Source organism: Vigna radiata, chromosome 1 (genome assembly GCF_000741045.1).
Source record: "Vigna radiata var. radiata cultivar VC1973A chromosome 1, Vradiata_ver6, whole genome shotgun sequence".
In the NCBI taxonomy this organism is placed as follows: Eukaryota; Viridiplantae; Streptophyta; class Magnoliopsida; order Fabales; family Fabaceae; genus Vigna; species Vigna radiata.
In genome coordinates, this window is record NC_028351.1 from 18,146,338 (window position 1) to 18,157,771 (window position 11,434).

Below are 11,434 nucleotides of genomic sequence, written 5' to 3' on the forward strand. Positions count from 1 at the left end.
AAATCTGCAAAGTGGAAACTCCTTGGTCTGGCCCGATATGAGCCCAGATGAATACTAGTAGGATGCTAAATGGCAAAAAACAAGGGTGCAGAAAGAATAAATAATAAAAANAAACCAAATGGCCTGATATGGCCCAATCCCCCTCTTCAGAAACCCTAGGGTTTTCTCACCCCCCAAACCCTCTAGGAGGTTCTCATTCGAAGAGAACTCCAAACCCATCCTCAGACTTCTCTCTCAAGAGCANAAAACGTCCAATCCCTCCATTGCCACTCTCGCACCCAACCGACCACCGTTCCGGCAGCCACCACGACGCTGACTGCCACTTAGCACGCGAAGCTACCTTTTCTCCTCACGCAGCGTCTTCGTCGCTCACCCGCCGAAAACCACCGTCTCCGGCCACCGCGAGTCACAGCCCAAAAATGCCTCCAAGCCCAAAATCGCGTCGCCTGCCATCGACAACCGGACCAGTCCTCCTCTACCGTCAACGATGATGGCGACCTCACCTTTTCACCGTCAAGCGCTGCCGCCTAACTCTCATTCTGAAACCAACAAGCTCTGCTACCTCACCCCTTGCTCCGTCGTGGGTCGTGCTCGACTCAGGGACAATCTCCCCTCCAAGCCCAAGGCCGTTATCGCTAAGTTTCGTCACCATCACCATTAACTGAAGTGGAGATTAGAGACAGAGACCCACAGGGGTCTCGAATGTGCTTCAATTTGTGAATGTTGTTCGAAGGCATTNTGGGATTGGGTGAGTTTCCTATTTACTGTCCCAATCCTACTGGCAATGATAATTGGGATTTCACGAAAATGGTGTAATGAAGAAAGTGGTAACAGGGCGATGATAATTTGTGGGATTGCTAGTCAAAGATGTGACCGTGTTCTTTACCCGATTGGGTTTCCGCTCTTTTGAATTTTTCTGGGTTTCTGGTTCTTACTCATCATCTGGTCTTGTTTTGGTTATAGGGTAGTGAAGGGATGGTTGCTGGTGGGTTTCGACCTATTTGAGAAAAGCTAGTATAGTGCCATTGAGAGGAGAGTACATAGATGATGAAAATGGTTGGGTTAGGTCTCTATTTTTTTGAATATGCGTTTCAGGTGCTGCTCAACATTCGGCCTCAGGTCACAGAGCAAAGTTAGGGATGAGGTTGTTTGCTTGCTATGGTTATTTTGGATTGTTGATTGGCTCGGGTTCACTTGAGAAAGAAGAGCTGTTTGGGACGTTATCATACAGCTTTTGACATTGTAATTCCAGGGAAATAAGATGGAGGATGATGTAAATGGAACCAAGATTGGTGAGGATAACAAACAAAAATGGAGGAGGAAGATTTACACAGTCGAGCATGGTATACACAAAGCTTAACAGTAAACCAGAAACATAATATCCAACATCGCTATGATAACATAAGATAAATTGCTTACCCTTAAGAACTCTGTCGATTTACCGTACTATTGACCACCAGCGAGTCTTGAACAATGCCTTTTCGCTTGATTCTTCTCTAGCTCTGTTCTCTCTGCTTCTCAATGTTTCTCTACAATCACCAGAAAATCTCTTCACTGCTCTCTTTTTTTTTTCTTTTTTTCAAAAATTCTCTCAACTGTATTCTGCCACCCTCTCTCCAAATCCGAAAAAAATTCTCTCTAACAACCTTGTTCCTCTCCCTTTGCCCAAATCCAATTCCTTGGCACACCCCACGCCTCTCTCAACCAGCGCACACATAACCTTTCGAATCTTTTTTTTCCACGTGATTTTTGACACGTTTTTTTTATTTCTCTCTTCTTCCTTTTTTTTTCTAATTAACTTTTATATTTTAATTAATTATACTAATTATATTAAAATAAAAACAGAAAGTAAAACCAAAGTTAACAACGAAAAGAATAAGAAAAGAAGATAAATAAGTCAACAAAACTAAAGAATCAAATAAAGAGGAAAACAATTATTACAAACACCCGGACGAAATTGAGTGTTAACAGCTGCCCCTCTTTACTTAGATATTACTAAATAATATGAAAATTTGATATTTTCGTATAATTTGAGTAAAGCTAAGTAAAGATAGAAACACTAATTTCGTCTGGGTTTAAATCAAGAAAGAAAAGTAAACCAAAACAAATCAAGTTGCGATGTCAAATGACCAATGCCTAACAGAGTACCCACAATCACAACACAAAAATCTAGATCTGACCATTGCCAAGCAGAGGACCGATAACAGAAAACTAAAACCTGGATTTGACCATTGCCTCGCAGAGGGCCAAACTCACAAAACAGAAATTTAAATCTGACCATTGCCACGCAAAGGGTCGAACTTACAGAACAAAAATTTAAATCTGACCATTGCCACGCAGAGGGTCAAACTCACAGAACAGAAATTTAAATCTGACCATTGCCACGCAGAGGGTCGATAACAGAAAACTAAAACCTGGATTAGCAGCTTTGAAAAGTTGATAAATGTCGAGAAAAGTATGAAGATTTTGCAAACAATTTTCCTCGCTTTCTCTGTGATGATGTTATGTCATGATGGTGCATGAATGCATAGACACATGAGGCTTTCATTTCGTTCTTTTCTTTTACTCTCGCTTTTTCATTTTCCTTTTTTTTTTTTTTGAAAATTCCATGTTTGGAATCCATTGTTAATATTGTCATCAGTCACGATGTACATTCAAAACGCATTCCCTGAAAACAACGTTGAGAGGTATAAAACCCTTTGATGAGCAGGAAGAAAGTGTAACCCTGAGTTAAAATTCTTTTTATCGCTTTTTGCAATCCAAATTAACTTGAACCCTGTAGGATGTGGGAAAATGGTTATGAAAANCAGATGAATAATGATTNTCTGTGAGCAAATATTAACGTATGTGTGTCCCTCATCTGGGGGACAGTGCTATTAACACGTTGGGCTCCAATACTGCCCCAATTTTGCACAGTAAGTATGCTTTGGAAAAGTGAAAAGGTTTGGGTAGGAAAGATTGCCCCAAATTGGATGATCTTCGATTGACAAGGAGACCTCACATCTTTTTATCTTTTTTTTTTAAATGAAACTGAATGTGTCGTTCACCACATCATTCTATTTCAAAGTTAAAATCGTGAGAAAGATTATGACAAGCAATCTTCAGTCAGCGTGGACTTTTATTGACTTGTACCGTGGCTAAAGGTCAAAGGGTTTTGAAAGAAAGGATAATGAAGGCCTAAATAAGTGTTTGACGATTAAAGTGTTTTAAACAAGAATCATTAGCAAGGTGTCCAGTCAACTGTCTTTAGGGATTTGAACTTCAAGCATCCTTTATTTTTCATTGTTTTTTTTTTCTTTCCCTTTGGATCATTCTTTTCGTTGCTCCTGTTGTGGCCTTTTATGATACTTTCTTTTTCACTTCTGTTTTTCCTTTCTTTTAGAGATTTCCTCCTCAACTTTGGATGCTTATGATGTACCCTTTTAGGTTGACATCGACATGCTAATAATTCTTGTCTAGGGTGATGAAAAACAATTATGAATTTTGGCTCAAAAGGGGTACAATTGGATAAACTTCTTTTGACATTTGGATAACGAAAAATGGCCACACGTCACTCTGAATCTTGTTTGCCTGACTTTCTCGCGACTTTAAACTTGAAACAAAACTCTGTAGTGTTTGACACATCGACTTCGTTTTTTCCTTGCTTTGTTTCCATTGTTTTATATACATACATATATATATATATATATATATATATATATATATATATATATATATATATATATATATATATATATATATATATATCTCCCTAATCAACGGATTATTGGGGATATGAAAACGACCCTAATATTATAGGTATGGCAATCCTTTGTCTTAAATGAAAAAGTTAGGGTTCAAGTAATGTGAATGTAGATGCTTTATCAAGAAAAGAACACCGATTACCCCCAAAAGCTTGAATCAGGAAAGGACTCACCAACGGTATTTTTCAAAACTATTTTCTTTTCTTTTCTTTTTTTCGTTTCGAAAATACTATGCCCTTGACAACTTTATTAACAACAAACTCAACATGTGACTTTTCTTTTTCACCTCTTTTTCGTTTTTTTCTTTTTCTTTTTTTTTTCACGACATCCTCCAGGACCAGGTCAGCCAAAAGAATATACCTGTGATGCTTTTATCAACACGCATTTACTTATTTTCATTTTCGTCTTCCCTTAATTACTTAACAGCTCAGTGTGACATGCAATATCTCAGATGGAATGCAAACAACCAAAATATGAATAAAATCATGTGAACTTTATTTAGTGAAGAAACACAGAGTACAATAAGCTTTTAAGATAATATCAACATCTCCTTAATAACAACCACTATCACGGAATCATCATGCGTAAAACTTTTTTACTGCATCAGAATTAACTGACAATGGTAACTCCTCTCCATCCATTCTTGTGAGAATTAGTGCCCCACCAGAAAATGCTTTCTTCACTACAAATGGCCCTTCATAATTTGGAGTCCATTTGCCCCTATGATCCTTTTGTATAGTTAGAATATTCTTCAACACCATCTCGCCTTCATGAAATTCTCTTGGATGTACCCTTTTGTCAAATGCCTTCTTCATTCTTCTTTGGTACAATTGTCCATGGCATACTGCCGTTAATCTTTTTTCATCGATGAGATTGAGCTAGTCGAAACGAGCTTGAACCCACTCAGCCTCTTCTAATTGGGTTTCCATTAAAACTCGTAAGGACGAAATTTCCACTTCAAACGGAAGTACTGCCTCCATTCCATACACAAGCGAGAAAGGCGTTGCCCCAGTCGATGTTNGTACTGAAGTGCGATAACCATGTAAAGCGAAAGGAAGCATTTCATGCCAATCCTTATATGTGACCACCATCTTCTGCATAATCTTCTTGATATTTTTGTTAGCAGCCTCTACTACTCCATTCATCTTTGGACGATAAGGAGAAGAATTAAGATGATGAATTTTGAACTCCTCACATAACTCTGTCATCATCTGGTTGTTCAAGTTAGTGGCATTATCAGTGATGATCCTGTTAGGGAGCCCGTATCTGCAAATCAACTCCCTTTTTATGAACTTGGTCACCACCTTTCTAGTCACATTAGCATAAGAAGCAGCCTCAACCCACTTGGTGAAGTAGTCGATTGCAACTAATATGAAACAATGTCCATTTGATGCATTTGGCTCTATAGCTCCGATGACATCTATTCCCCACATCAAAAAAGGCCATGGTGCAGACAATACATTTAAGGTCGTGGGCGGCACATTGATATTATCTGCATACACCTGACATTTCTCACACTTTCTCACATATGTACAACAATCATTTTCCATAGTCAACCAAAAATACCCCACTCTCAGTATCTTCCTGGCCATTGAGTGCCCATTCATGTGCGTGCCAAACGTACCCTCGTGCACTTCTTTTAGTATCAGCTCGGCTTCTTTTGTGTCCACACATCTGAGAAGGACCAGGTCATGATTCCTCTTATATAAAATATCCCCACTCAAAATGAAACTGCCAGCCAACCTCCTTAACGCCCTTTTATCGTTTTCAGATGCCTTTTCTGGATATTCTCGGATCTTAAGATAATGCTTGATATCAAAGTACCAAGGTTTACCATCTACGTCCTCCTCGATAAAATGAAAATACGTTGGCTCCGCATGACTCTTCATTTCAATCATTGGCAATTCTGTATCTTGATCAACTTCAAACATCGATGACAAAGTAGCCAACGCGTCTGCTAATTGATTATCTTCTCGCGGTATATGATTAAACGTGATAGAATCAAAATACTCAATTAATCCCCTGATGTAAGCTTGGTATGGAATTAATTTTGTATCCCTAGTCTCCCATTCTCCCTTCAACTGATGGATGACCAAAGCTGAATCTCCATATACATCCAGAATTTTTGCTTTAGACTCTATTGCTGCTCGGATACCCATAACATAGGCTTCATATTCTGCGATGTTATTCGTGCAATTAAAACACAACCTTGCAGTCATTGGTATGTATTGATTCTGAGGAGAGATAAGCACTGCCCCTATTCCATGCCCCATTACATTCGAGGCTCCATCGAATAATACCATCCAGGTTTTTTCATTTTTGTCCTCTTTGTTCTCAGCAAATAAAGCCATGATATCTTCATCAGGAAACTCAGGTTGCATTGGCTGATAATCACTAATGGGTTGATGGGCTAAATATTCCGCTAAAGCGCTACCCTTGATAGATTTTTGAGTAACATATACGATGTCGTACTCCGATAGTAGCATTTGCCATCGAGCTATTCTTCCAGTGAGAGCAGGCTTTTCGAAAATATACTTGATAGGATCCATCTTAGATATCAACCAAGTAGAGTGACTCAACATGTATTGCCTTAAACGATGAGTAGCCCACGCTANTGCACAACAAGTTCGTTCTAACGACGAATATCGTTGTTCGCAATCTGTGAATTTCTTGCTCAGGTAATATATAGCATGTTCTCTTTTCCCGTCTTCATCATGCTGACCCAATACACAACCCATTGAATTATCCAATACGGTCAAATACAAAATGAGCGGTCTTCCTGGCACAGGTGGACGCAATACAGGAGGGTCTTGCAGGTACTGTTTGACCTTTTCGAAAGCGACTTGACAATCTTCATTCCAAACTACAGCCTGATTTTTCCGTAACAACNTGAACATTGGTTCACAAGTAGCAGTTAATTGGGAGATGAACCTAGCAATGTAGTTCAATCTTCCCAGAAAACCTCGAACTTCCTTTTCTGTTCTGGGCGCAGGCATTTCCGTCATTGCTCGCACTTTGTCAGGATCAACTTCTATCCCCTTTTGACTGACAATGACACCCAACAATTTCCCAGATTTCACTCCAAACGTGCACTTGGCGAGATTGAACCTGAGTTTATACTTTCTCAGTCTCTCAAATAATTTCCTTAAATTGAGAACATGCTCCTCTTCTGATTCCGACTTTGCAATCATGTCATCCACGTAAACTTCAATCTCCTTATGCATCATATAATGAAAAAGTGCCACCATTGCCCTTTGGTACGTTGCTCCAGCATTCTTGAGTCCGAAAGACATCACCTTATAACAAAATGTTTCCCATAACGTGATAAAGGTCGTCTTCTCCATATCTTCCGGTGCCATTTTAATTTGATTATATCCCGAGAATCCATCCATGAATGAAAATAACGAAAACTTGGCCGTATTATCAACTAGAGTATCGATGTGTGGTAACGAAAAATTATCCTTCGGACTTGCACGATTCAAATCACGATAGTCAACACACATTCGAACTTTCCCATCCTTCTTAGGCACTGGTACAACATTCGCTACCCATTGTGGGTATCTTGCCACAGCCAAAAATCCTGCGTCAAATTGCTTTTGGACCTCCTCTTTAATTTTTAAGGACATTTCCAGTTTCATTCTTCTTAGTTTTTGCTTGACTGGAGGACATTCTGGCTTGAGTGGGAGCTTATGCTGCACAATATCGGTATCCAGACCCGGCATGTCATTGTAAGACCACACGAACACATCTTTGAATTCCTTCAATAGGGCACGCAAACTTTCTCTCACTCCTGTTTTCATACTAGTACCGATTTTCACCTCCTTTATCTCATCCTTCTCTCCCAAGTTGAGTATTTCCATCTCCTCCTGATGGGGTTTTATCTCCTTAGATTCTTATTCCACTAATCTCAACAATTCCGGAGGGGGTTCCACATCATCTTCGAAATCATCTTCCCTATTATTGATAGGGTGCTCAAAATTAGGAACATTGATATCGTTATTTTCAAAACAATCATTGTCACATCTGCATCATTTAAATTTATGAAAAAGTATAAATAAATAAGAAAAACAAAGAAAAATGCCAAATGATGATGAAATGCAACTTTATTATCACGCTGAGTGAAAAGTAAAAAGTCAATCCGTAAAACCTCAATTCTAAAGCCCCAATCGAAACTATAGGCTTAATTTAAACTACTACATTTTATTCACATTAAGCATCACAAGTAAATCTAGTGTTTCCCAATTGCTGGGTTGGGTATCAAGGGAGCAAGCCCACACAAAACTTGAGCTATGAGGCTCGTCTTCATCCTCCACGACTGCTATCTGGCCAGTATTGATCCACCCAGCACTGCGGAAGCTTTCCTTGATGTCACCAATGTGAATTTTGCTTTCTCTGGGCTCTCGTCTTTCTGCACGGACTAGACTGCGTTCTTTTCTTTCTTCAATCATCCTTTTCCTGTCTTCCTTGGTAGGCTTGTACCCCAAGCCATATCTGTTCTTGTTTTCTATGATTTCTAGAGGGAATGCTCGCCCTTGCCGATATTTGCCCAAACCTTCCCCATATATATAGCCCTCTTTCAGCATAATCTTGGCCATCATAATAGAAGCACATGATAGATGAGGATTTACTGGAAACGGCTCCACACAAGCATTTCCCACAATCTCCAACGATTGGAAGGCTGTCTCGAGAGCTTCTTCAGCCGCCTCGATGTAGCGCGTGGATGACGACCCACTCACAAGAAGATCCTCTTCTCTTGATACTATCACCAGCTTATCTCCCATCACATATTTAAGCTTCTGGTGTAGTGTAGAAGGCACAACTCCAGCCGAATGGATCCATGGGCGCCCCAACAAACAACTATAAGCTGGCAGGATATCCATAACCTGGAATGTTATTTGAAGGACACACGGGCCAACTTGCACTGGTAATTCTACTTCTCCCATCACTTCTCTTTTGCTACCATCAAACGCCCTCACAATCATTGAACTTAGCTTCATATGTATTCCTTCGCAAGGTAGCTTTTCCAAGGTTGATTTTGGCATGACATTCAAAGAGGAGTCATTGTCCACTAAAACACGCGCTATAACATGATCCAAGCATTTCACAGAGACGTGAAGAGCCTTATTATGCCCTCTTCCCTCAACAGGTATCTCTTCATCCGTGAAGGTGAGATAATTATTAGCAACAATATTGCCAACAATACCCTCAAATTTATTCAACGAAATACCTTCCTCCATGTGAGCCTCACTAAGTATCTTCATTAACAACTTTCTGTGGGATGCAGAATGCATGAGCAAGTCTAACAAGGATATACGAGTAGACATACGGTTTAACTGTTCCACCACCTTATATTCACTTTGTTGTATGAATTTTAAAAATTCACAAGCTTCTTCTTCAAACACTTCTCTCATCTCTTCCTTGTCGGGGACCTCCTCTGTCTGTGCACCCTTCCCCTTTAAGAATTCTTTTGCCTTCGCGGCCATCGTTGCTTCCTTATCACTAGCTCTTTCTCATGCCAACTCTGGTGGTGTGAAAATTCGACCACTCCTTGTCATTCCACCTATACTTGATATGTTTTTGACGGTAGGATCAACGCTTTGTGCTTCGTCTAACGCATGTGTCCCATATCTCCATGGGACGACTTTTTCGTTCTTGTAAGGAAAAGGGGCTGGTACACGGATAACAACAGGCGACCTTCCTTGAGTTGGTGGGATAGGGGTAGTCCTAGTGAAACGAATCACCAATGGTTCTGGTAAAGTCATGCCGAATCCATCACCAGTTTGTGCAAATACTTCTCCCTCCTCACTCTTGTAGCATACTTGCATCAGACCACGATCTAGCAGATCTTGCAGAATTTCTTCAAACTCAACACACTCCTCAATAGAGTGCTCAGCATCTGGGTGGAGCGCGCATGCCATACTCCCATCATAATCGCCTTTCAAGATACCCACTTTCAGCAACGCCTCCAAAACAAACCTCCTGGAGCTCCTGACTTCTCTCACATTTCTCACCAACTCATGTTCTTTCACTTCAATAGCATTCGTTGAAGCACTTCCATGCCCGGATAAAGGATTAACCTCGATACTAGGCTTATCTTCTTGGAACTTTAACCACCCAGAATCAATTAGAGTCTGCACTTTATGCTTGAAAGCAAGACACCTCTCAGTGGAATGACCAGCGACCCCTCCATGATAACTATACTTTGCATCTGCATCATAACCTCTTGGGTACGGAGGCTGCATAGGCTTCAGGGGACAAATGACAACCAGACCCTGTTTGATAAGATGAGGCAATAATTCCGTATAAGTTGTAGGAATTGGGGTAAAGTTAACATAATTTCTTTCCTGGTTCCTTCTTGGATAAGTATTTGGACCCACATTCATATTGGAACCTACGTTTGCCCCTCCCCTCCAATTATTATTCGGGATGTACTGTGGTTGATAATATCCTGGTTGTTGTTGAGGCCTAGTTTGATGACCAAATGACGCGTTAGCTGCATGTAGATGTTGACCCCAGTATGGTCGATAATTATGAGTGGGAGCCTGACCTCTCCACACAGGGGTTGCAGATGTTGCATGCACATCTCCTTCCTTTCTTTTTCCTGGGTTGAAACTGGGTTTTTTGGAGTTTGCAACCACTGACAAGGCATATGCAATCTTCCCATTTTTCAACCCGATCTCAATTTGTTCGCCTATTACAATGATATCAGCAAAATTTGAAGATACATTTCCCACCATGTGTTCATAAAATGGGGGTTGGAGCGTATTTACAAACATCGCCACCATTTCTCTATCATACAAAGGTGGTTCAACTTGTGCAGCCAATTCCCTCCACCGTTGAGCATACTCCTTAAAATTTTCGTTGTCCTTCTTCGACATGTTTTGCAACTGTAAATGATCTGGCGCAACATGTGTATTGTATATGTACTGTTTCACAAAAGCATCAGCCAAGTCTGCCCAACAACGAATTCGAGTCGACTCCAAATGGGTATACCAGTTTAATGCCACTCCAGCCAAACTATCTTGAAAAACATGGATGAGCAACTGCTCATCATAAGCATATGCAGCCATCTTTCTGCAATACATGGTCAGATGGCTCTTAGGGCATGTATTTCCCTTATACTTCTCAAACTCTGGCGCCTTGAACTTATGTGGTATTTTTACGCCAGGAACCAAACTCAATCTGGCGACATCTCCGAAACCATAACTTTCAAATCCCTCAACAACCCTCAATCTCGCCTCCAGGCTCTCAAGTTTATCCTTTGCTCCGTCGACGTTACTGATTACTCCCTGAAACGAAGTATGTGGTGCAGTCTTAGCAGAAAAGCCCTCTCCGGTAATCACATGATGCATGATAATAAAACAACATGACGAAACAAAACACATGCATGGTATGAAATGTAATATCATTATTTTCGAAAAAACGAACAACGTGAAGATTACAGAAGTACACATTTCTCCCATTGTGCCCTAACAAAGGTTCACTGTTTTGAGTTCAAGGTCATATATATGCACTTTCACCAGGATGGTTTCCTAAACCTAAAGGTCAAAGGTCACTAGAGCTATGGCCCCCTTCATAGCATCTCCACACAGTCGAGTAATCAACTAGGTGTGGAAACACACATGAAGAGAACAGACTCTAGCTGGAGTTCTCACGATAGCCAAACAGGAAGTACATCCCAGAGTGACACC

General features: G+C 40.4%; 1 pseudogene; it reads right to left on the minus strand.

Annotated features, from left to right (window-relative positions):
* Positions 1–4,321: 4,321 nt before the first annotated feature.
* LOC106758554 lies at positions 4,322–11,095 on the minus strand (annotated as a pseudogene).
* Positions 11,096–11,434: the final 339 nt, after the last annotated feature.